Here is a 27,850-nt window from a genome sequence, read left to right as displayed (position 1 = left end):
CAGACATATGTACTGCCTACTTCTGGCAATTGACAGATGCAATACAGACACATGTACATCCTACTTCTGGCAATTGACAGATGCAATACAGACACATGTACATCCTACTTCTTGCAATTGACAGATGCAATACAGACACATGTACTGCCTACTTCAGGCAATTGACAGGTGCAATACAGACACATGTACATACTACTTCTGGCATTGACAGATGCAATAGACATATGTACATCCTACATCTTGCAATTGCCAGGTGCAAAACATACACATGTACATCCTACTTCTGGCAATTGACAGGTGCAATACAGACACATGTACATCCTACTTCTGGCATTGACAGATGCAATAGACATGTGTACATTGTACGTCTTGCAATTGCCAGGTGCAATACATACACATGTAGCACCTAATTATGGCAATTGACAGGTGCTATACAGAAAACCCGTACATCATACTTCTGGCAATTGTCAGGTGCAATACAGACACATGTACATCCTTCTGGCAATTGTCAGGTGCAATGCAGACACATGTACATTCTTCTTCTGGCAATGGACAGATGCAATACAGACACATGTACATCCTTCTGGCAATTGACAGGTGCAATGCATACACATATACTGCCTACTTCTGACAATTGACAGGTGCAATACACACACATGTACATCCTACATCTGGCAATTGACAGGTGCAATAAAGACACATGAACTGCCTAATTCTGGCAATTGACAGGTGCAATACAGACACCCATACATCATACTTCTGGTGATGGTCAGGTGCAATACAGACACATGTACATCCTACTTCTGGCAATTGACAGGTGCAATACAGACACGTGTACATCCTACTTCTGGCAATTGACAGGTGCAATGCATACACATGTACTGCCTACTTCTGGCAACTGACAGGTGCAATACAGACACCCGTACATCATACTTCTGGAGATTGCCAGGTGCAATAAAGGCACATGTACTGTCTTATTCTGGAAATTGACAGGTGCAATAAAGACACATGTACTGCATAATTCTGGCAAGTGACATATACAATACAGACACATGCACAACCTACTTCTGGCAATTGACAGGTGCAATATAGACACCCGTACATCATACTACTGCTGATTGTCAGGTGCTATACAGACACATGTACATCCTACTTCTGACAATTGACAGGTGCAATACAGACACATGTACCGCTTAATTCTGGCAAAAGACAGATACAATACAGACACATGTACAACCTACTTCTGACAATTGACAGGTGCATTACAGACACATGTACATCCGACTTCTGACAATTGACAGGTGCATTACAGACACATGTACATCCTACTTCTGACAATTGACAGGTGCATTACAGACACATGTACTGCTTAATTCTAGCAATTGACAGGTGCAATACAGACACATGTACAACCTACTTCTGGCAATTGACAGGTGCAATATAGACACCCGTACATCATACTACTGCTGATTGTCAGGTGCTATACAGACACATGTACATCCTACTTCTGACAATTGATAGGTGCATTACAGACACATGTACCGCTTAATTCTGGCAATTGACAGATACAATACAGACACATGTACAACCTACTTCTGACAATTGACAAGTGCAATACAGACACATGTACATCCTACTTCTGGCAATTGACAGGTGCAATACAGACACATGTACTGCTTAATTCTGGTAATTGACAGATGCAATACAGACACATTTCCTACAGGTAAGAAATTTCATTAAATGTATGATCTTTTGTTTGAGATAAAATAAAATGTTCAACAATTGTTGATGTTATTTTAAGTTCAGTTTTAGATTAATTACTTGTATGGAAAATAGACTTTACATGTATTATCAACAAGAGATGTGTTCGTCAGAAACACAATGCCCCCTACTGCGCCGCTTTAAAATAAAATTTCTATTTATCATTTGGGGGGGGGGGGGGGGGTCAGTAGACAGTCAAATTGACCAAGTCAGACATCACTGACAACCAAGGCGCCTGTGGTTTATCAAAGAGATCATAGCCACAGTTCATCATGTATCTATGGACATAAGTCCATGTGTATGTAAGGAACCCTACCATTCACAAATTAGGCCACGACTTTTTTTTTTATTGGTTTACAAAAATTATTTTGAAAATGGTACATCGGGCGGTCGAAAAAAAAAAAAAAAAAAAAAAACATCATTGGAAAAAAAAGTTAATGCTAATAACATCAGAACAAAGACAACATATCTATTATAACCTTAACACAGAGACAAAAAATCAAATTATGCAATGAAACACATCTATATCTTCAAATGAAATGAGTCCTAACAGCACCTTATGTAACATCAGGCAATTTTAAACACTCCATTACATGACATGCGTTCTTCTCCCATTAAAACGAAAAACTGCGCTTCATTTCCATAATTGGATGCGCACCATTACGCAATGCGATGCCCGTTGCATAAATCTTATATAAGATAAACTACTCATACACAAATTACCCGGTATGTGTTTGCTCTTACTCGACTTATGAGATCGTACATGAAAAAAAATCGAGGTAGATCGATCCATGCGTCGTCGCGGTAATGTTTGTCAAAGTTGTTGTTGTCATGAAAACTCGTTGATTTACAACGCAAAACGTCTTATTTGAACTGACGCGAATTAATTTAATCATATTTGTCAACTTCGCTTTTGCTTTATTTTGATAATTTAATCCAAAGTTTAATGTTAGCAAGTGTTTTTTTTTACTGGAATTGTAAACAAGGAGTCAGTTAAAGTCTTCCGAAAATGTGCAGTCTGTGTGAATTGACAGTTTGACGTCATCAAAGGAAAGCCGCTTTCTGTCGGAAGCAATAAAGCGACAAATTTCGCGCCGAAAAAATTGGCTTCCTTTGTCTAGCAATCAACATGCCGAACCAATCGTGTGTTTGTTTCTCAATTGCAATCCTCCAATTTAATAAAAGCACGTGCATAGCTCCGCCTTCGAATCTTTTGCAGAGAACGGAGGCGGAGTTTAACGGTTAATTGAGCTAGTGTTTTACACAAGTTGAGTTCCGATTTGCCGAAATTACTCGGCCCTAAGCATTGAAACGACAAATACATTTATCAATGATTTTCCGAGATATACCGATTTGTTCCGATTTCCAAACTTTCTGTACAGTTCCTATAAACTATGGCGGACGTGTTTACAAAATTCCTAAACACATATATCGTAAATAATGGCAGTGTTTTATTGGATTATTTATACTTATTATCAAATACTATCGGGTTTGTTTAATATAATTAACATGTTAAACAATATAGTTGCGTCACAGACACGGAAATAATTTTTGATGGGGTCGACATTTGACTGACGCTGATTTTTTTATTGTCTGTAATTTTTACCCGAAATAAATTTTGAGAAGTGCCCATAAAAGGACTGGTACATAATGTGTCACATTGAAAAATATCCCGATCTCTGCAATATATGTGAACCAATCGTTGATTGTACTTACTTGATTTTATTCGCAACCGTACTCAAACCGGATCGTTTTTTTCTCATTTCGCTCATTTTGAAGTGCGGTCGGGAATAAAATATTTAAAAAAAAGACGATTTTCCGATTTTATTTTTTTTCCCATTTTCCAAAAATTAGGGTCGGCGGTTTTGTAAACCAAGAAATATAAAAGTCGTGGCCTTAGTACAGGAAAGAAATTATAATTATATCATTTATAAAAAGCTTTGACAAATCATTTGAGTTATAAATAATCAAAATAAAAAATCTGTACAGTAACTGTGAAAAGAACTTAAATTCTTGGTAAGGAAATATATAATCTGAGATTTATAATTATATAAATTACTTCCCTTGAAAATAATTGTCTCTAACAAATCTCTATTTTTAGTAGCAAATAATTAAAAGCCACTACCGTGACTGTAGATTCACCACTCAAAATGTGCAGCTCCATGAGATACACATGCATGCCAAATATCAAGTTGCCATGTTCAATATTGAATAATTATCTCCCTTTACAGCTTATTACTTCCCTTGGATTTGTAATTTTGACCTTAGACCTTGAAGGATGACCTTGACCTTTTACCACGATGTGTTTGTCAGAAACACAATGCCGTCTACTGCGCCGCTTTGATTTACTAAAAAAAAATATATATAATTTGGCAGGTCAGATAATTATGTCCATTTAAAGCTTATTACTTCCCTTGGATTTGTTTTTCTTGACCCCATGACCTAGTTTTTGACCCGGCATGACCCATATTCAAACTAGATATTGTCTAGATACAACTTCTGACCAAGTTTCCTAAAGATCAGATGAAAACTATTTGAATTAGAGAGCGGACACAAAAAGTGTGACAGACTGACAGACAGACTGACGGACAGTGCGAAAACTATATACCCCCTTTTCTTCAAAAGGGGGCATAATAATAGTACTAGTCTAAAATATATTGGTGATAGTGTTATATATAAGCAAAAAATGCAGTGTCTGCTATAATTGTTTCTGTAATGCGTAATAATTATTAAGAAAATATACATATAAGATATTGTTCTTATAAAACTACTTCTCACAGCAAAGCGAGTCCTCAACATAAAAGCTAATTTTCCGACATTTGCAGGATTATTATAAGAAATTGTTTAATTACTAGAATTTGATTTTGAATTTTAATTTATGATGATTCTGTTTAACGTGTTATATATTAATATATAAATATTGAATAAATTGTGACAATCACAGCCTATTGTTTTCCTACAGTGTATCACTCACACAACATTTTCTAATACAGTGTAGCGTAGATAAACTATCCAACAATATACTAGGACTTCCCCCCAAGGAGTTCATGTCTAAAGTTGTATTGGTTTTTCAAATGTGATTCATACTTATTGTACTGTTGTAAAAGGATCCATTTTTAGGAATTTGTAATATAAGCTCTTCTGGATATTTATCCTATTTTGATATGCATCAAAGTGTTATCAATTTTCTTTTTCTTTTTATATTTTTGTATAAAAATTTGACGAGATCATATGTACCCCTTCAATTATTGAAATTGATCATTTAAAGGCTTTTCAATATCCATACTTTCCTTTTAATTCCTTCTATGATGAGCTTGTTTATGATTATAGGTTTCAATTACAGATTAATCCACATTTAAACAAATTTGAGCATTAATAAATCTAATTTGCAAATCAATAACATAAACAGTGCAACAAGGTACATATTCATCACTTCCCTGTTATTACAAATGTTTAACTGCTCTATATAATAATTATCAATATTTTCTTTTCATTATCAAGATCTTATATCTTGTAGGACAGATATAAAACTTCCTCAAACGTAAATTTAAAAAAACTTTGGAATGCTTGTCAACATTATTTACAATAAAATAAGGAGAATTGAGAAAAAAATAAACAAGTAAGTCATCGCTATAGTTCCGAATGAGCAATTACCAGGTAATGATATGAATAGCCGAATTGTGTAAGCGTCAACAGATTACATTTAATAAATTTACAAATATGGTCTTCTTTAGATGATTGGATAAAAAACGATAAATCAATAATAAAAATTAGCACAACAAAGGAAATTTAGAGACTAGACACTTAAGAATTTTTTTTATTGATTATTTAACATTTTATATTTGCTCACAACTTTATTTCAGAAAAATAAGCTGCTTGAATGATACAAGCTGATACACAACTGTCACAAGTAGTTTTTTAGGATTTGATTGTGAAAACCCAGTTTTTTACCTCAATTTTCCCACTTTTCCAACTTTAACTTAGACATTGTCAACAACAAAAAATCTGACCAATTTTAATCAAGCATTGACTCATAAATGTAATGCTTACAGTGATAACAAGTTGTTGTTTTTCTGACTGACAGTCCGATCACTATATGCCCCCTTTTCTTCGAAAGGGGGAATAAAAAGATATATAAACATGTTGTCAAACTCTTTTGAAAAAGCAAGTTTTTTTAGAAGAAACTTCCTTTCAACAAAAAATTCCATAAAATCAGAAAGTGTCATCCCTGATTAAATTGTGCTGATTGCACAGGCTAATCTGGGACCTCACTTTACTCACATGTATCAATCCTGGCTTTCCGGGCAGAGCTTGGCTCATTTATAGTTGACTTTAATGGTAATATAAACAAATTACCTCATGTTTAATCTAGTAACGATGATTATCAGCATGCATTTATCAGTTGAAAGTGTTTACACACTAAATCAGGACTGTTTTCTCAACTGCATGATAATGTCAACATGTACCCTATAAACACCTGGATTTCAAAGCAGTTAACCTAAGAGAATTGCTTGATTATGCATTCTTGCTGATAGTTAATGTCAAATAAATGTACACATGCATGTGATTACAGGTATGACAATAGTTATAGAGATGATATATTTTCATCAAACAACACTTTCCTACTCTCACAGCTCTCTGTTTTAAACATATGCATATATTGTTAAAGTCAGGAGACTGTCCTGTTAGCAAAGTTGTTGGTGCACGGCGCTCTCCTCATCAAGGCAACCCGGGTTCAATTCCCATTCCCAGCCACATGTTGGTCTGGTAGGTGGTCACTATACCAAACAGATGAAGTTTTGTGCTGGTTCTCCGGCTTCCCCCCACAGCAACAGACATCGCAAATATTGACATCGCTCATTAACAAGAGCTCCGCGGTCGGATACAGATGCCCCCCAAACAGGGCCGTGACACCCATCACTCAATCCTTTGATGACATATCAAATGGATACCAATTCAATAATTAATATAACAGTGACCTTGACCTTTGACCCAGTGACCATAATTTATGTAAGGGTCATCTTCAGTTCAAGACATATGCACATGTGAAGTATCAAGCCAATTCGTCAATGAAGAGATATTGATTAGAAACAATTTTCACACTTATTGTGACAGTAACCATGACCTTTGAATTAGTGATCCCAATTTCAATAGGGGTCATCTACTGTCCAAGGCCAATGCACATGGGAAGAATAAAGCAAATTGGTCAATTTGTTGACGAGTTATTGATCAGAAAGATTTTCACACTTATTGTGACAGTAATCTGACCTTTTATCTAGCGACCCCAATTGCAATAGGGGTCAATGACTGTTCGAAAGTAAATGAGTTAAATAAGTAGTTAATACTGTAGAAGTGCTGGGACACACTCTGAGTCCTCACATTATGCAGCCTCAGGCCCAGATGACACACACACTGTTAACTCTGGAATATTGTACTTTATATCTAAATATAGAATCATTTACAAAAGCAACAGTTAGGTATATTCCCTCAAACTTTGCAACACTAAGCCAGCTAATACAAAATCAAAGTACTGACAGTACTGGTGTGACGATGCTTTTGAGAGGATGGATATAAAAGCATCAAGTTAAGTTTATCTACATCACCACAATCACCACAATTGTGTATGTTGGTACGAAAAAAAAATTTGGTACAAAAATTTTGCGAAAAAAATTTGGGTATGAAAACAAATTTGGGTACGAAAAAATATTTGGGAACCAAAAAATTGGGACCAAAAAAGTTTTGGGTATGAACAAAAAATTGGGGATGAAAAAAAAATTGGGTACAAAAAAGAATTGGGTACGAAAAAAAATTGGGTACGAAAAATTTATGGTACGGAAAAAAAACCGGGGGAACGGGAAAGTAGTGCCTGTGGGGAACTTGACCCACACTCGCACATTTTTGTCCCTTTCCGTCAAACATCAGATAAGTTCCTCGAAGGTAATAGTATGAATACACATTTCGGAAGCGGTAATGCGGTCCTACCTACGCGCGTCAAAATGTAAGCAAAATATGTACACAAGTCTGTCAGGAATGATTGAATTAACGAAGAAAATCGTGTATTGATGTAAGTTTTTTTAAGAAATGTGCATAAAATATATTAAACAAGAGCTGTGTTTGTGAAACACAATGCCCCCTGCTGCGCAGCTTTGAACCCATATATTTTACCTTTGACCTTGAAGGATGACCTTGACCTTTCACCACTCAAAATGTGCAGCTCCATGACATACACATGCATGCCGAATATGGAGTTGCTATCTTCAATTGCAAAATTTGACCTTTGACCTTGAAGGATGACCTTAACCTTTCACCAATCAATATGTGCAGCTCTATGAGATACGCATGCACGCCAATATTGAAAAAGTTATGGCCAATGTTAAAGTTTTCGGACAGACAGACAGACGCTTTATATTTGACATTTGACCTTGAAGGATGACCTTCACCTTTCACAATTGAAAATGTGCAGCTTCATGAGATGCACATGTATGCCAAATATCAAGTTGCTATGTTCAATATTAAAAAAGTTATGGCCATTAAAGTTTTCGGACGGACGGACAGACTGACACACTGACTGACTGACTGACAGTTCAACTGATATAGGCCACCCTACCGGGGGCATAAAAAGCAATGGCGATATTTTTCTCAGCCACATAATTGTTAATAGTTTGATATCACAAAATGAAAGTGAAAGTAGAACTGTCAAAAATGACAACCTGTCAACGTGTTGTTTTTGCTGGCACGAGAGGGCGATTACACTCAATGTGTTCACATTTTGACCATAGGCTTTGTCAATGACCTTTATAGTATGGGTAGCTTTGATATTATTTATTGCTATCATGTAACTGCATGATTGTGTATATGTTTACAATACACAAAGCATAAATAATGATATAAATATACTGATTGAGCTTATAATAATCTGAGAACTATAGCCAGGTCAATTAAGGACTTAAAATACAATTTTGTGTCCTGATTTCATGAAGAAATTACCATGCATGTCCTAGATTTCAAATTCAAGGCCTTGGTGTGACACATTGGTAGCATTACCGTTAAACTGTTACCATGCTTATGAAATTAATTTTTATTGAACTATCTAAGGAAATCTAAATCAGGCACTGATTTTTCTTGTTTTAATACAGTCATAGAACAGTTGTGGCCTCTGGGTAATGACCAATTTTTGCTTACTTGTCACACCCTTAAAACTTTCCACACGTCTATTTAGGCGATCTTCAATGGTACATTTAAACTTTAGCTCTGTTACAAGAGTGCTGGTAAAGTCCAGTCACATATTTTAATCTAGGCCATGTCAAAATCAAAGTGTCAAAGACAAATGAAAGATGGGTTCATTAATTATGTCCAGTTGTTTACTACTGCTGTAAGTTTTTATATAATATGACTGATGAACATCATGTGAGAGAAAATTCACATTATCATTGTATATCAGGTTTAGCAACCTTTTAGATAACAAAGTATGCTAGTTTTCAATGTCGCTTCTGGGGATCAAACCCGTAGGGCTTTTAGGAAGATTCTGAAATTTTCGATCCCTCGAGAGCAACCAAACCAAAAATTAAGTCAAATATTGCCGACTCGGTTTTTTGAGTCGGTTCATGACGGATAATGGAGCTTGATTGGTCATTGTCGGCTCTGGTACTACTTACATGTACCCCGGGTACTCTTAAGTATACTTACATGTACCCTGGGTACTCTAAGTATACTTACATGTACCCCAGGTACGGTAAATAAACGTAATTGTACTCGGTCCATATTAGACTGTACCCGAGTTGTATTCGCGCCCAAAATCCGATGTCGTAAAACGCGCAACCGACTATCTTAAACACACTTCTCTTCAAAAAACACTGCATCAACATGCTTTTTGAGTATGTGTTCCGATAATATAGAGGCCATTCTTCAGAAAATTGACATAAATGTGTATATATAATTATTACAAAAAATAGTCGACAACGACTGATTTAGGGTTAAATTTCCCGGGTATATTTTAGTATATTTACCGTACCCGGCATCCATGTAAGTATACTTAAGAGTACCCGGGGTACATGTACGTAGTACCCGAGCCGACAATGAACAATCGAGCGATACTGGAAGGTGCAACATCTCTCACGCCCCCTAGCATCGCCTTTAGCAGTATTCAATTCTCAACAGGAAAGTGCTGGAGTCATTGATCCCGAGGGACAAGAAAAACAATTGATTAATGTTCGAAATAAATAATTTGATTAATGACAATTCTGTTATTTGAGCCAGGTCACAGGAAAAGCGCAGTCAAATCAGTATCCAATTAAATTATTTGTTATTGTCAGAAAAACGCTTTTAAGCAAACAGCTTTCAAGCGACTGCTGGCTGATCTAGATCCAAACTGGCCACAATCTCCTCAACCCTTTGCATGCTGGGAAATTTGTCTTCTGCTAAAATGTCGTCTGCTGAATTTGTAAAATAAGCATTTTCTTCATTTTTTTTCAAAGAATACTATCAGAATAGCAAACAGTTTGGATCCAGATGAGACGCCATGTTCTGTGGCGTCTCATCTGGAACCAAACTGTTTGCAAAGGCCTTTAAAATTCGGTCACGCACTGAAAGGGTTCTTTTACTGTGACACAGTAACTTTAAAATGATAAAAAGTACTAACACTAAGAAAGATAGTCCAAATTTTTGTACGCTCTCAAATATTAAGCTACTTTTTATATGGGTAATAATCTCTTAATTCTTTGCGCGTCTTATAAATAAGACTATAAGAAAGAGTACTAACCAGTAAAAAGTTTGAAATCAATGTTGAATCTCAGGAAAGCTTGGTGATCTGCAAATCCCCGATGAAATGTTGATATCGGGTATCATAGTCATTCAATAAATCGCAAAATGCTCGAATACAATTTATAAAGCACAATGTGACTTATATTGATAACTAAAAATACCAGTAATCAGTATGCCAGTTTTGCCGTGTCAAGCTGTTTAGCCTGTTACGATCCAGAGACCAGAAAGTCCTTCATTCACATCGAGTATATATCCTTCGAATTTCAACTATTGTTGTCATAAGCGGAGATTTAGTGAATAAATAATTCATATATCCTAAATAACAGCTTCTAAATAGCGAAACAAGCCAATGTATGCAGTAAGAAAGTTTTTAATCGAAACTCTCATTAAGGCGGCCATTGTTGAATGTTGAAACACGAACAACAACTCTGCTAGGAGAATGTTATCAATGCTAGGATCCTACGCAGTGGCGTATGCCCAAGGGAAGTAACTGAAAAATCGAGTTATCTCAATCGGACTGGCTCGGTCTTTTACATAGATGGCCATTGTGAAAATTTTCTAGGTGATTATCAAACCTTGGACGCTGCTGTTCCAGCATCGTCAATTACTTATATAATATCAGCAAGAATGAATTTGTAAATTCTTCTTTGATTTACATTGTTTGTTTAAAAATATTGTGCACTGGATAGAAAGCCAATTGGAAATGGTGTTTGCTTTCTGAATTTTGCGAATTGCCATTTGCTTTTTTCGGCGTAGCTGTTTAACGTCACTTTTGACCTTAGGTGACCTTTAGGTTACATTCATGAAAATGCCCGCGGCTACCCACGAATGAATACACTTCATTTAGTCCATTGGCTGATTTGAGAATACCACCAGAACATTGCAAACATGGCTGCGTCTTTCTAACACTGTTTTACTGCGTGTTCAGCATGAAACAATTTAATCTCTTATGAAAAGGCATGATAGATAGAACAGTTTTACGCTCAACTCTTCACATCAATACAATTTGTGCTTAGATTCTACACCTTTGTCAGTTCGTGGTTAGTGTGTGTGAATGTCAGAGTTTATATACAGGTCATCGCTGTGCTGACCGGAGTTCGCTGCCAGTAAAATAATCGTTATATAATAAAGACGCTATAGCGTGAACTAGGTGAACTGGAATTTTCTTTAGACCAGAAAGATGTTAAATGAAGATATCCAGCGATATAATTATGGTATGTCAATAATAGATTCTTAATGTGGTTTCAACAATACCAAGATACATATTATTTTTAATTAATTTAACACAAGAATAATTCCAACATATTGACTTATGTATTAAGCATGAGCGCGATGATTCTCGATACTGTTGATACTAGAATCAAATAGCAATGCCCGACAAACCACTAAAACAGGTTTGTTGGAAGAACGCGCGTATAAATATTTAAAATATGTATGGATACTTCGCGTGTGGCCGGTTTACTCATATGTTTTAATTTCACTTCCATTATTCTTTTGGTTTTCTGTTTTGTATCTATAGGTTTATGACCAGCAATATGTAATAATGTAAAATAAGCCGCAAAAACTCCGCGTAACATCCCGAACTGCGTGTGATGCAGCTAAGAACTGCACAGAAAAAGACATTCGCTATCCTTGATCTCATTCATTGAACTCTTTACCTTTCATAAATTCCTGAACCACAATCAACACCGTATATCTTTTTAAAAGATATTTCTTGTTTGAATTGTGTTATGTGTATTGAGCACTGCACTTTTTTCCTTCATAGTGAATGCATGAGCAAATTTGAAAAATTCTATACACACTATTTAGTGAAGTCGAAATAAGACATCAATCTGTCAGTAAACTTTTTTTCAACATTGGTTTCTATGAAGTTGTACCTTTTATTTATTACTTATTGACAAATTATAGGTCAAAATAGACACCCTAATATATAATGTAGTAATTTAATTGATTTTAACACAAATTAGTGTATGGATAAAAATAATTCCAAAATTAAAACCTTGTCCATGCAAGAATGGGCCCAGTTAAAATTCACCAGGAAAATGATTAAAAAAACACACACACAATTAGTTTAAATGCAAAAGTCATAGAAAATAGTGTTACTAAGATGTCATACACACAATATTACAAAAAGCGCTGAAGGCACTGAAGTTGTTCGCTTTTGTCGTCCTTGATAAGCTTGTGCGCATTGCACAGGCTAATCAGTGTGCACAGACTAATCTTATTTGACATGCATTAAGCCCTGTTTTCCCCGAAAGCAGCCAATATCATATGTACAGATTTCAATGATTAACACTAGACTGGTCAATGTCATCTTACAAGCTGGTAAATACATTCACTGCAGTAGTAGATGCAGACGCTACTAAGCATTCGTTGTCTGCAGTGCAGACAGGCAGCGGTAATCGTTCCTAGCATAGTGAGTTACGGTTCTTAGAGTAGCTAAGGCTTCTAAGCACATACTGATTTGCAAAACATGCTCTGTAAATTAAGTCTTAAGCTAACACTCACAACTAAAAACTGCATGAAAAACCTCAAATGAACAGGTGTAGTTTTTCTTAAATCATGCAAAGTAATGTCCCCACACAGATTAATGTATTATTCTAACTTCACACAATTAAAGATACAAAGTACATGTATAACTCACAAAATCTTCAAATAATCACATTGTTTTTATTTAAACGCCAGTAGCAACAAAAGAACGCTAAATTAACATACACTTAACCCAAAAGATAAATGTCTTCACTGTTGATGTATAAGTGGTTTTAATGGAGTTGACACTTGCATCACATTACCTTCTAAGAAGAAATAAGTAAATTATTTGTTGCAAAAAAATAAATTGTTGAAATTTGAGCCACTGAACAAACCGACTACCAAGTTAACAACGTTCTTTGTACCTCTTCCCACCGATATACAATAAACATATAGTACAGATTGCTTCAAGTAAATATTGTAATAAAGATACCAAACTAGAACTTGTCACAGTGATACTAAGTATCCCCCACAAAAAAGAACAACAACAAAAACAACAACAACACAACCTGAATGTCAAATGTAACAATACTGTGTATAAAGCTTTAACAATAAAAAAACAAGACTATTGCCAAGCAATATAGTTCCCTACCGGCTCCACTATTGTCAGAAATTCCACCATTGTCAGAATTTTCTTTGTTGCCATAGCAACCAGAATTTTTGACGTAGGAACAAAATGAAATGACGTGCATAATGTCCATATTGCCATCTTTCCATGTGTCAAGTTTCATGAAAAATTATTAAGAACTTTTAAAGTTATCCCAGGATCCAGAAAACCACCATCTTCAGCAGTAATTCTAGTCTATTTGTTGACATAGGAACCAGAATTTTTGACAGAGGAACAAAATGAAATGACTTGCATAATGTCCATATTGCCATCTATCCATGTTTTAAGTTTCATGAAAAAATATTAAGAACTTTTAAAGTTATCGCAGGATCCAGAAAAGTGTGACTGACTGACTGACAGACTGACAGACGGAGCGCAAACCATAAGTCCCCTCTGGTGAAACCGGTAGGGGACAATAACCTTAGGATATGGCCATTCTGCACCAAATGAGCATTATTTGAACAAACTTTGTAGGGAACCACAATGCAATGTTACATACCAAATATTAAACCATTGGTTTCTGAGGAAATTATGTTTTTGCAACATAATTCATTTTGCTACATAAGTCTTAACAATCTATTGGAACCTCTGGGTATTGCCAGTTTTGAACCCAGGTTCATGATTTAATGAAACTAACAAAAGGGAATATATACAGTCTAACCTGTCTATAAAGACCACTCAAGGGATTTGGTCGTTGTGGTCTTTGTTCACAGGTGGTCTTTATTCCCAGGGTCGATTGAAACTTTGCAAAATATGCTAGTAGTATTTAAACAGGTACCTTATCTATGTATGTGCTCTTTTGTTTAAATGTTTGAATACTTATGCATGTATAATAAATAAAGGATTGAAAACACAGTTTTGTTTTTATTATTTCCATTCCCTTATGTTTTTATTATTTATTTCATTAATCATATACATTTATAAATAATTATTGACATACATGTAATACTATATGTACATGTAATTCAGAATGTTCTGGATTTGAGTTTTGCCTACACCAAGATCACTAGCCACTCGTCTACAACTGTGTCCTTTAACTAACAAACTAATGACCGCAACGCGTTCTTTCAACATCAAGAACTTACGCTTGGAAGCCATGATGGTTAATTTGAACTGATTACTTGTCTATAATCTATGCATGTCTTATCAAGGAGAAATGTAAGAAGGGAATGGCTATCAAAATGTTTGTATTTCAGGCATCGTTATTGATATAAAACCGTTAATTTCCTTAAAGAGTTGATGAAAGCCCCAAACTTGTCTTTGATATTTTCAGCAATTTGTACATTAATCGCGAGTCACTTTAATACAAAGGCAATATTTTTACACTTTTGTCAAATGCATAAAAGAAGCAGGCGACTACCAATAAGCAATGCGTGTAAAAAAAACAAACAACTGCTATCGAGTGCAATAAACTGTCACTTGCCGATATTTCCATAGCGACCGACGAGTCCACTGGTAAGATGTGTATCACGTGACTACATAGCGTCATGGTGGCCATTTTGTTTTTTGAAAGTTGCAAAATCGTTGATTTTTATGATTGCAGTGGTCGTTGTAAGCTATCAAAATGGACTTTTGGGAATGTAAAAGGGCGGTCTTTGGTCTTTGTTCGCAGGTGGGCTTTATTCGCAGGTTCAATACATAGCGATATTGTTCGGGAGGAAATCGGTGTGGTCGTTATTGACTATTGGTCGCTATTAACAGGCGGTCGCTCTGGCAGGTTGGACTGTACAATGATACATACCAAATGGGACACATCTGGACATTGTAGTTTTAAAGATGTATACTGTTTACCAATTAAGTATATAGTTATACAAATATTGAAAAAGGGGCATAACTTTTGTTACGTTTATCAAAGGATGATACAAATTGCACATGCCAAAACAAAATATCATGAGGAACATGCCAAGGAAGTTTGAATGCTGTTTGTTTGAGAGTGTAAGAGAACTTTTCAAGGGCATTTTAACCAACAGAAATTTAAAATGACAAAAAAACATATGATATCTGTGCATTAACATTCCCCTGTATTATAACAAGGAAGAAGACATTAATTTTGCAGATAAATGGTTCTTCTTCGATCAAAATGACAGTTAAACAATGCAGACATCTTCATAGATAAATTTGCAGTAAAACTTTTAACAAAGCAAGCCACTTTATGACACAAAAATATTGCTACATAAATTGTGCTGAAAGACCAATGCAATGTAAATGATATCTAAAATCAATGTCCTCATGACTTTAATTACCAGGAAGTAAAGACGTATGGAATAGTTTTTGACAAATGAAGGCCATTCCCAGAATGTTTTCTTGATTAATGACCCCCTGTGCAAACTACATCACTTATTGTCTGTACTGAGCATGTGCATTTAGAGTTTTCCCAGATTAGCCTGTGCAGTCTGCACAGGCTTATCAGGGACAAGACTTTCCACATGATCTGGATTTCCACTTAGAGGATACATCATATACACAAAAAATACCATAAGGGCAGAGTGTTGTCCCTGACAAGCCAGTGGGGACTGCACAAGCTTACCGGTATCTGGATTGTTACTTTGCACACATGCATGAAGCCTGTTTTCCCAGAGCAAGACTCATTTAAAATCACAATATACTTTTATTATATGTCATTCTGGAAGTTAAGTAAGCACATGTTGCATTTGGAAATCATTTGTCTGTATTGTTCAATACATGAAAAAAAATGCACATTATCTACATTTTAAAAATTGTGAAAATGTACTTTTATAGTAAACATTGTGAAAATTTGCTACTATTGTCTACATTATGAACATGTGCTACCTATATAGTATGAACTTTCTTGGCAAATAATCAAGAAGATGATTTTGTTGAAGTCTCTTTTTAACAGTATATAACATTTTTGTATTGAAAATAAAGATTTAACAGGATTAAGACTTATTAAGTCTTTATGTACATTTAAGGATGAAAGCATTAACCTTATTAAAAGTTCTGCATCCAAAAAACTGTATTTGACTGCGTTCAGTACGTCAAATGAGAATATTAGAACTTATTTTGGAATTGTTATGCAAAATTAATGAATTCCATTTTTACTTCCAATATAAGAACTTCTTGATCAAATAATATATTATAATCAATGGGTATTTATGTGTTCTGATATATATATTTTTTTTAATATTAGTATTAATGCTGATTTATAACACCGAGAAATTTCATGAAAACAAAAGCTCGGAAGTAGGAGACAGATGCCCCCCAAAACAAGGCCTTGACACGGGATTTTTTGCAAAATGTATCTACTAAAAATCAGGCCGATCAGTCAATCTGCTCACTAGTTATCAATTGGACATGATTTTCACATTCAATGCCTCAGTGACTTTGATCATTGACCTCAATTTCAATAGTGATTATCTACTGTTCAAGGTCAATGCCTCTGCAAACTATGAGGCCATCACCCAATCCTTTTTTGAAAATCGAACGGAGACCAATTTAACCCTTAATGTTACAGTGACATTGACCTTTAAACTAGTGATACCAATTTCAAAAGGGGTCATCTACTGTCCAAGGCCAATGCACATGTGAAGTATCAATCCAATCTGTTAATTTGTTGACGAGCTATTGATCGGAAATGATTTTCACACTTATTGTGACATTGACCTTTGATCTAGTGACCCAAATTTTAATTGGGGCCATCTACTGTTCAATGCCAATGCACATGGGAAGTAATAAGCCAATCGGTCCCGCCGTTGACTAGTTATTGATTGGCAACAATTTTCACTCTTAGTGTGACAGTGACCATGAACTATGACCTTGTGACCCCAATTTCAAAAGGGGTCATTTATTGGCAAAGGCCAATGCACATGGGAAGTATCAAGCCAATTGGTCAATCCATTCACAGGTTATTGATTGAAAACAAACTGGTCTACCGACAGACCGACTTACATCCGGGAAAGCAATATACCCCTTCTTCTTTAAAGGAGGGCATAAACAAGAGCACCGCATAACGGGTGCAATGCTCGGCTACCGGTGCTTGTCAGAATTCTTTTTTTTTTAGAGGTCACAATGACCTTGACCTTTGACCTAGTGACCCCAAAATGAGTGTGGCGTGTAGAACTCATCAAGGTGCATATACATATGAAGTTTCAAAGTTGTAGGTGGAAGCACTTTGATTTTAGAGCCAATGTTAAAGTTTTATATTAGAGGTCACAGTGACCTTGACCTTTGACCTAGTGACCCAAAAATGGGTGTGGTGTGTAGAACTCATCAAGGTGCATCTACATATGAAGTTGCAAAGTTGTAGGTGAAAGCACTTTGATTTGCATGAGAGCCAATGTTAAGGTCTTAGCATGACGCGGACGTCAGACGACGAGATGGCTATGACAATACCTCGGGTTTTCTCCGAAAACGCCGAGCTAAAAAGACAATTAATAGAACACTTTATTGTGGATTTGTCATGAGTAATACCTAATCAAGAAGTACATGCAACATAAGACAAAATTGCTTTTACTTCCAGGTTAGGTCTTAGATTGACACTTACTAAACTGAGTTGGAAAAGAATGCTAATTACCAGTCATTGTAGTAGAAATGGATCAACTTGTTCATCAAATCTTCAATTTATTTTTTAACAAAAATTTATTATTCCTTATTTATTTTATTTTACTATTAATACATGGGATGATTATTTTTGTTATTTGCTATGCACATGATTGTGTGCCTAAAGACACAATACGAAAAAAGGATATTTTTTTTATTTTTATTTATTTATTGTCTTGGAAATGCTTTACATAAACACAGATAGGCCTTTCCACAGGATGCTGTTCAGACACTGGGATAAGACTGCAAGGGTTCAATAGACACTGGGATAAGACTGCAAGGGTTCAATAGACACTGGGATAAGACTGCAAGGGTTCAATAGTTTTTTCTTAAGTACATTATAAATTACTTTAGAGCCTTTACAAGCATTTAAAGATAATTTAGAAACAGGGGTACCCGCGATTAATTTAAAACTGCAAGTTGAATGATGAAGTGATTGTATGGATGAGGTTGGATGGACATGCACTGAGATACACCATACTGCCATTTGACCGCTAGCAGTATGCAAGTTGGCTCCACAAAATGGACGTGTCATAGAGTCAGGTAAAGAACAAAACTTATACCCTGTTCAAACGAATTGCTGAATTGATGTGACATTCTAATTTGTATATGTGAAAAGTTCAGGACTTGACTATTCATTCAAATTATATATTCAACTGGCCATTTGTTTGTAAATAACACCCCCAACAGCTATTGCTAATTTTGTTTTGCATTTCTACCATTTAGATCCTCAACAAAAGTACTTTAAGTTTCATGACTTGAAATAGCAATTAACTTTAATGAACCACGAAGAGCTTTGACACACACAAAAGAGCAGTGCCCCGATGGGTTATTGTTGAAGTATGCACTTTGAGTTGTTGCAGGATCACGATTTAGTGTTCACTTATTTCAGCAATCATAGCAAAACCACAATTTGTGTATGATGAAAGAAATTGAAGTAACATGCATATTCCCCATATGGCCCTCTATCTACATATTTAGTTTCATCAATCTAGCTTAAAGGGACCTTTTCACAGATTTTGGCATGTATTGAAGTTTGTCATTTAATGCTTTATATTGATAAATGTAAACATTGGATCTAAAATGCTCCAGTAAAAAACAAGAATAGAATTAAAGAAAGAAAAAAGTAAACCTCATCTGGGCTTGAACCACTGACCCCTAGAGTAAGTGTAACGCTTAGAACACTCGGCCATCCAAGCTTATACAATGAGAGATGTATTTTATACTCTATATAAGCAATCCTCGTAGTGTCACAAAATATAACCACAACAACAGAATTCTCCAAATTATTTAAGCATTGCAACTCTTGATAATTTTCAGGTTTGGAAATCGTCAAAAGATGCATATGATGGATATTTTAGAGCATGGTAAATGTTCAGTATTACTGTTTCCTCACAAATATCATATCTACAACAACGATACCTGGTTTTTGACCCTGCATGACCCATGTTGGAACTTGACCTACACATCATCTAGATACATCTTCTGACCAAGTTTGGTGAAGATGAAAACTACTTGAATTCGAGAGCGACACCATGCTCAATGTTTAACACGCACTAAGTGACCCCCGTGACCTCAAACTTAGCTTAGACATCATGTAGATACAACTTCTGACCAAGTTTGGTGAAGATTGGATGAAAATTACTTGAATTAGAGAGCGGACACAGACCGACCGACAGACAGACTGACCGACAGACAAGCTCACTCCTATATACCCCCCTAAACTTCGTTTAGTGGGGGTATAAAAATGTGTGAATCGGAAACATATTTTATAATTTTGTCAATTTACCAAAACGTAAAAAGGCCCCTTTAACTACTTATTAAGTTATTGCAGGATCCAGATATTCAAAATAATGCTCACTTTTTTTTGCAACCATAGTAACCACAAACTTTGTCCATGGAAAAATTGGCAATAACATGCAGAATTATTATATGGTCCTCTATCATCTTTCACTATATATGGGCCGCGCTATGTGAAAAAGAGGTTTAATGCATGTGCAAAAAGTGTCGTCCAAGATAAGTCAGTGCAGTACTCACAGGCTAATCAGGGATGACACTCTCCGCTTGTTTGTCATGTTTTCCTAGTCTCTTCTTAGCAAATACCAAATTAAGGTTAAAAGGGTCATCCCTGATTAGACTTTGCAAACTGTCACTAGATTCTAACAAGTAGACTCACAAAAAGCATGAAGTACAATTATAGTCTTTGCTAAAAACATACCCTCATAACATAATCAATGACACATAATGATATATAACTATTTCAATATTCAGGCTCAAAGTCAAAGTGGCAGTATCACATTTAAAGTAAGCTCTTTTAAGAAGTAAATATTCAGCTATCTGAGTTTTTACATGTTGTTCATCTTAAATAGTAATATTTGAATAAAAGCCAATTAGTACAATGAAAAAGGTGTCTTACTACTAAGTCCTTGCTGTAAAGTCTAAACAAATAAAATAGTTGTGTGACACAGGGCATTTGTTGTCATCTCATACAACTCAAGTCTGCAAAGCATAAAACATAAGTTTCTGAAAAATCGATTACTTTTCAAACAGTATGAATCAGAATACAGGAAAAATATTAAACCACTTGACAACACTTACCACTTGTATGCTTCAGTGTCTCTTATTATCTGAATTGCTTCTCTGCATTTGTTGAAAATTATTTATTTGTACTCAACACAGAACACTTACTGACTACATTTTGATCATGTATACACTCTGATATGTTAATATTTATTTTTGTCCTCTGAACTATATAATTTTTTACACTGGCGTTCTATAGAGCATCTATCTTCGAAAAATCACATAAATATTTTGAGACAATTAAATGTACACATCTTTATGTCCAATCCTAGATAATGATGACATCCACAAAAAACAACCTTTCCTTTATCAGCCTACTATCTGACATCACCAACCACTCAACTTAATATTTAAACATGAACTAGATTGTCGGTATTCTTCTTGATAATATATCAGGTCAACAAATCAACCAGGAAGTGTTGCAACCAGTTGTATAAATCATGCACTTACTTACTCCCAGTTGTATAAATCATGCACTTACTAACCACTTTAAGAAATCACTGTGGCAGAAATTGTAAACTGTGCAAAGCATTAGGCTATTGCTTTATGTCATTAAATATTTAATATCAAAATATAATAAATACTAGGCTTAGGAGGTAAACCACAAGTATTTCAAAAACTGGCATAAAGGAAGTTAAATTCAGAAATACGGTCACATCTTGATCACTAAGCGTGGCAGCCCGCTCAAAAAAATGCTCCTGTTAACAAAGGTCTTGAGTTACAATGGTTTTCATAAAATTAAGTTAAATAAAATTTGTTTAAAAAAAAATACTCAAAAATTTATGTTTTATTTACCTAATTAATCAGCACATTCAAAACGAGCACCGCATAACGGGTGCCACGCTCAGCTACTGGTGTAGTTTTTAATAAATGAAAGCTTGTCAGATTTTTTTTTTTTTTTTTAGAGGTCATAGTGACCTTGACTTTTGACCTAGTGACCTCAAAATGGGTGTAGCGTGTAGAACTCATCAAGGTGCATCTACATATGAAGTTTTAAAGTTGAAGGTGGAAGCACTTTGATTTTAGAGCCAATGTTAAGGTTTTAGCACGACGCGGACGGCGGACGTCAGACGACACGATAAGCTGGCTATGACAATAACGCCAAGCTTATAACCTACAATAATTTCCATGAATAACTAGTGACCTCAAAATCAATAGGGGTCATCTGCAAGTCATGATCAATCTACCCATGAAGTTTCATGATCCTAGGTGTATGCGTTCTTGAGTTATCATTCAAAAACCATTTTACTATTTCTGGTCACCGTGACCTTGACCTTTGACCTAGTGACCTCAAAATCAATAGGGGTCATCTACGAGTCATGATCAATGTACCTATGAAGTTTCATGATCCTAGGCACAAGCGTTCTTGAGTTATCGTCTGACAACCACCTGGTGAACGGACCGACAGACCGACCGACAGACCGACATGAGCAAAGCAATATACCCCCTCTTCTTCGAAGGGGGGCATAAAAATAATATTCATCTTCCAATCATAAGCCCATAGTTAATTTTAAAGCAAACATGCAGATAAACATTTCTTTTCAATAAAATACATTAATTAAAACAGCAATAGCAAATTGGTTGAATAGATATCCCCAACAAATAAATGTTTATTGATGGGTGCATATCTCTTGATATATTTTATAATCCTAAAATAATAATTAAGTGCAGGGTTTTTGTTTTTACGCATGCAATGCTCCTCATTGATATCTATACACCCTTGAAGTTTCATGTTGAAATCTTATAATGTATCTGACATATAGCTCTGAAAAGTAACATTTTACAAAAAAGGGCAATAACTCTTATTTAAGAGTGTGTATGGTTATGGTTATGGTTCTTGTGCAAGGCAATTAATTTGATTGATATCTATACACCCATGAAGTTTCATGTTGAAATCTTGTATCGTTTCTGAGATATAGCCTTGGAAAGTCACATCATATAAAACCACAAAGGGCAATAACTCTTATTTATAAAAGTGTAGGGTTATGGTTCTTGAGCATGGCACTTCTTCCCATTGACTCTACACATCCATTTTCATTCATGTTGAAATCTTGTATCCTACCTAAGTTTTATCCCTGAATAGTTACATTCTACAAAAACAACACAGGGCAGTAACTCTTACTTAGGAAAGTGTAGGGTTATGGTTCTTAACCATCGAAATACTCCTAATTGAAATCAATACACCCATGAAGTTAAATGTTGAACTCTTGTATGGTATCTGAGGTAGAGCCCTGTAAAGTTATATAAAAAAAAACAAAGAGCAATTACTCTTATTTAAGAAAGTGTAGAGTAATGGTTCTTGCGCATGACACTTTCCATAATGATATCTATACACCCATGAAGTTTCATGTTGATATCTAGTATAGTTTGGGAGATACTGGGTATATCCCTGAAAACTTTGTGACAGACGGACGGACAGACGCACTGATGGACGGACAAAGACAATTTTATATCCCTCCGCCTTTGGCAGTGGATAAAAAATCATGTACATTTACAATAATAGTTTAAAAAGGCAAAATCAGTCATCAATGATTTTACAGTAATTTATAATTTATTAATAGTTGAAATATATGTCTTAGCAAACTTCTGGAACAAAAAAATAGAATGTTCGCAGCATTTTTTAAAATTTTTATTTGGAGCCAACTTTCTCTTTACTATTGTTTAACCCGACAGAGGGCGACAGCGTGCAGAAAGCGCAAATAGACTTGGAGTATGATCAGACATTTAAATCTTGCAACCGCATCAGATCATTAATTTGAAAGTATGACAAGAATAACAATAGTTCCGCGGTCGGAGACATATGCCCCCCAAACAGGTCTTTGAACTAGTGACCCCAATTTCAATAGGGGTCATCTACTGTCCAAGGCCAATGCACATGTGAAGTATCAAGCCAATCAGTCAATTTGTTTACAAGTTATTGATCGGAAACAATTTTCACAATAATTGTGACAGTAACCTTGACCTTTGATCTTGTGACACCAATTTCAATAGGGGTCATCTACTGTCCAAGGCCAATGCAATTGCGAGGTATCAAGCCAATCGGTCAATTCATTCATGAGTTATTGATCGGAAACGATTTTCAGACTTATTGTGACAGTGACCTTGACCTTCGTATAAATTGTATAAATGACTTACAAATGCCCTCAAGACAAAGTTATCAATGCTATAGTTGAAGGGTTTATTTCATGCAGATAATATAAAGGAAGAAAAATATGCCTTTTTGTTGAATTTATCATACTATACAGATAATACAACAATTTTGCTGGGAGTTCAATATTTGCTCAAGTTATTATAGGGTTTTCGTTATTGATACTCATGTTCAAGAAGTAAGACAGGCTATTTATATACAGTTTATTATTTTGATGACAAAATCTTATTGCCATACATGTATAGTGTATATGACATATTTGGATACCACAAATCAACATCAGAGTACAACAAACACACAATAATAAATATGATAAAAACTACTGGCACTGGGGTAAACTTTGAATAAAATCACTTAACATTTGAGCACTTGCAGCTTCAAAATGATTTATTATTAAATTATTTAAATGAAAATATTCTGCTCTACATTGGTGTGAAGGGTACAAAAGAGCATTACATTTCACATGACATATTTAGAATACTGTTAGATCATTTATATTTGTGAGCATTACATTTTGTAATAAAAAAATGGCTACTTTGTGCACACATATATTGTTGGATTTTTGATTAGGGAAAAACATCAACAACAAGAAAAACCCTATGGACTGAAATTGTCTCATGTGTTTGTAATACCTGTCCAGGATCAATCACAGCGAGGAGGAGTCACTTGCGGAGGTTGGCCATGTTTATAACATGCCAATGAACTAGTCTATTGTTACTAAGTGATAGAAAACAGCAAGTTTTATTGCATGCCAAGGGCAGAAATTTCAATAACATGTTGATCATACATTGTCATCTTTAAATTGCATTTATTGTTTTCCTTCCCTGAATGTTGGCTGTTCATAATACAAAATCCCTGAAAAATACAATACACACACTGGACATGAAATGCGTTTTCAATATGAAGGGCATTTTCAATTAGCGCTAAACTTTACTATTCTGTCTAAAAAAAGAGTCAACTATATCGATACAGCTTAACTGCATAAGCGTTTTACAGAAAATGTGAAGTGTACATGTAAGTTAAGAAGCTATTGAGCTGACAATGTAATTTGGGCTCCAACATTTTTAACGCTGGGCATAATAATTTGTTGGGATCTTAAATTCGTGGATTGATCAACACACACACACACAAAAAATGAACATCCCACAAATAGAAATGATTTTACAGGAACAGATCTATTCACATTCAGTTGCGAAGATCTTTTACACTGAGTTTTATACTTCCTTTTACATATTTCAAAAGTAATCTCTTATGTCGTGAAGCAGCTAGAACCAGCTTTAACTTGATTTAGGGCATTAATATTCACAACATATCCAGATTTTATACATTTTGCATGACATGGCTGTCAAACAGTAAGTAGAATTTTATTAAGAAAGATATGATCAAGTGCGATTTTTAAAACAAGAAGGCCTGAAAAGCCCAAAGTCGCTCACCTCAGATTCAAAGAAACTGACCTGTTCTGTGCAGCCCTAGATATAACTATAACAAATTTTCTGACCAAGTTTCATGAAGAGTGAACTATAAATGTAACTTAGGGTGCTAACAAGGTATTACTATAGCCATTTAAGGATAACTCCCCCCCCCCCTGAGAGCCATGTTTTTAAACAGCCAGGAACTATTTTTGAACTGATCCAAGATATCATTAAAACAAATGATCTGACAACGTTTCATGAAGATTGAACTATAAATGTGACTTTAAGAGTGTTAACAAGGTTTAACAATAGCCATATAAGGATAAATGTCCCGCCACCTTGCTGCCATGGTTGTCAACAAACCAGAACAATTTTCGAACTAATCTGAGATATCATAAGAACAAAATAATGTTCTCACCAAGTTTCATAAAGATTGGACTATAAATGTGACTTCCAGTGTTAACAAGGTTTTACTATAGCTGTATCAGGAAAAATGCCTCCTGCCCCCTGGCGGCCATGTTTTAAAAACATCCTGAACCATTTTTAAACTCATCCAAGATATCATTTGGATAAATCTTGTGCTCAAATTTCACAAAGCAGACAAAAGGCGATCACAAGCTCGCCAGAGGCCACCATGTTTTTCAACAGACCAGAACCATTTTCGAACCCATCTAAGATATCATTAGTACAAATGTTCTGACCAAGTTCATGAAGATTGGACTATAAATGTGACTTTCAGAGTGTTAACAAGGTTTACAAAAGCCATATAAGGAAAAAAGCCCAGACCCTGGGGGCCATGTTTTTCAATCAACATGAACCATTTTTAAACTCCTCCTAGATATATTTGGACAAATCTTCTGACCAAGTTTCAGGATGAGAGAACAATAAATGTGGCCTCTAGAGGTTTTACTATAGGCTCACCCCTTTCAGTAACAAGATATTGCCAAGCAATATTGTTCCCTACCGGTGAAACTCCACCATTGTCAGATTTTTTTTTTAACATTAATTTTGATGCCATAGCAACTACAATTTTTAACGTAGGAACAAAATGAATTGACGTGCATAATCTCCATATTGCCATCTGTCCATGTTTCAAGTTTCATGAAAAAATATGAAGAACTTTTTAAGTTATCGCAGGATCCAGAAAAGTGTGACAGACTGACAGAATGACACACAGAGCGCAAACCAGAAGTCCCCTCCGGTTTCACCGGTAGGGGACAAAAATGCCCTGTCCCCTGGCTTCCATGTTTTTCAACAAACCAGAACCATTTTCGAACTCATCCAAAATATCATGTAAACAATGTTCTGTCAAAGTTTCATGAAGATTGAACTATAAATGTGACTTTTAGAGAGTTAACAAGGTTTTACTTTAGCTATATAAGAAAAACTGCCCAGCCACCTGGCTTCCATGTTTTTCAACAAACCAGAACCATTTCCAAACTCATCCAAGATATTATTAGAACCAATGTTCTGACCAAGTTTTATAAAGATTGGACTACTAGATGTGACTTTTAGAGTGTTAACAAGGTTTTGCTATAGCCGTATAATGAAAAATACCCCGCCCTCCCTGGGGGCCATGTTTTTCAATCATTTTTTTAACTCGTCCAAGATTTAATTGGGACAAAACTTCTGACCATGTTTCATGAAGACTAGACAATAAATGTGGCCTCTAGTGTTAACAAGGTTTTACTATAGCTTATTCAAAAAAATATGCTGGCTGCTGGAGCCATGTTTTTCAAAAGACAAGAACCATTTTCAAACTCATTTCCATTTTCGAAGATATTAGAACAAATGTTCTGACCAAGTGTCGTGAAGATTGGACAATACATGCGAGTTTGAGAGTGTTAAGTTTTTACTATATCCATATAAAATGCCCTGCCCCCTCGCGGCCATGTCTTTCAACCAACAGGAACCAATTTCGAACTTGTCCATGATATCATTGGGACAAAGCTTGTGTCCAAGTTCCATGATGATCAGACAGTACATGTGACCTCTAGAGTGTTAAAAAGGTTATACTATAGCCATACAAGGAAAAATGCCCCATCCCACTGGTGGCCATGTTTTTCAACCAACCGGAATCATTTTCAAACTCGTCCAAGATATCATCAGGACAAATCTTCTGACCAAGTTTCATGAAGATCGGACAATAAATGTGGCCTCTAGAGTGTTAACAAGGTATTACTATAGCAATATCAGGAAAAATGGCCCGCCCCCACTGCAGCCATGTTTTTCAAGCAACCATGACCATTTTCGAACTCTTCCAAGATATCATTGAGACAAATCTTCTGAACAAATTTCATGAAGATTGGACAATAATTTAATGTGGCCTCTAAATGTGACGACGGACAAAGGGCGATCACAAAAGCTCATAATGAGCACATTGTGCTTAGGTGAGATAACCCCCCCCCCCCCCTTCATGGTGCCCATGTTTTTCAACCAACCAGAACCATATTTTAACTCATCCAAGATATAATTGGGACAAATCTGCTGACCAAG

General features: G+C 35.5%; 1 protein-coding gene across 4 annotated transcripts in view; it reads right to left on the bottom strand.

Moving 5' to 3' along the window:
• The window catches only part of LOC127868621 (phosphoinositide 3-kinase adapter protein 1-like), a 74,069-nt gene extending 52,858 nt beyond the window's left edge, over nt 1-21,211 (bottom strand). Inside the window, exon 1 of one of the 4 annotated variants that reach the window (XM_052410521.1) lies at nt 20,813-21,211. The gene's annotated coding sequence lies outside the window, so the exon portion shown is untranslated. Of the gene's footprint in view, nt 1-5,047; nt 5,180-6,042; nt 6,087-20,812 lie in introns of those variants that run through there. The other 3 variants (XM_052410525.1, XM_052410524.1, XM_052410523.1) reach the window with 3 other exon arrangements.
• Nucleotides 21,212-27,850: the final 6,639 nt, after the last annotated feature.

Source organism: Dreissena polymorpha, chromosome 2, assembly GCF_020536995.1.
Source record: "Dreissena polymorpha isolate Duluth1 chromosome 2, UMN_Dpol_1.0, whole genome shotgun sequence".
In the NCBI taxonomy this organism is placed as follows: Eukaryota; Metazoa; Mollusca; class Bivalvia; order Myida; family Dreissenidae; genus Dreissena; species Dreissena polymorpha.
Note: the sequence above shows the minus strand (reverse complement) of the source record. Positions and strands in the feature narration are given on the sequence as shown.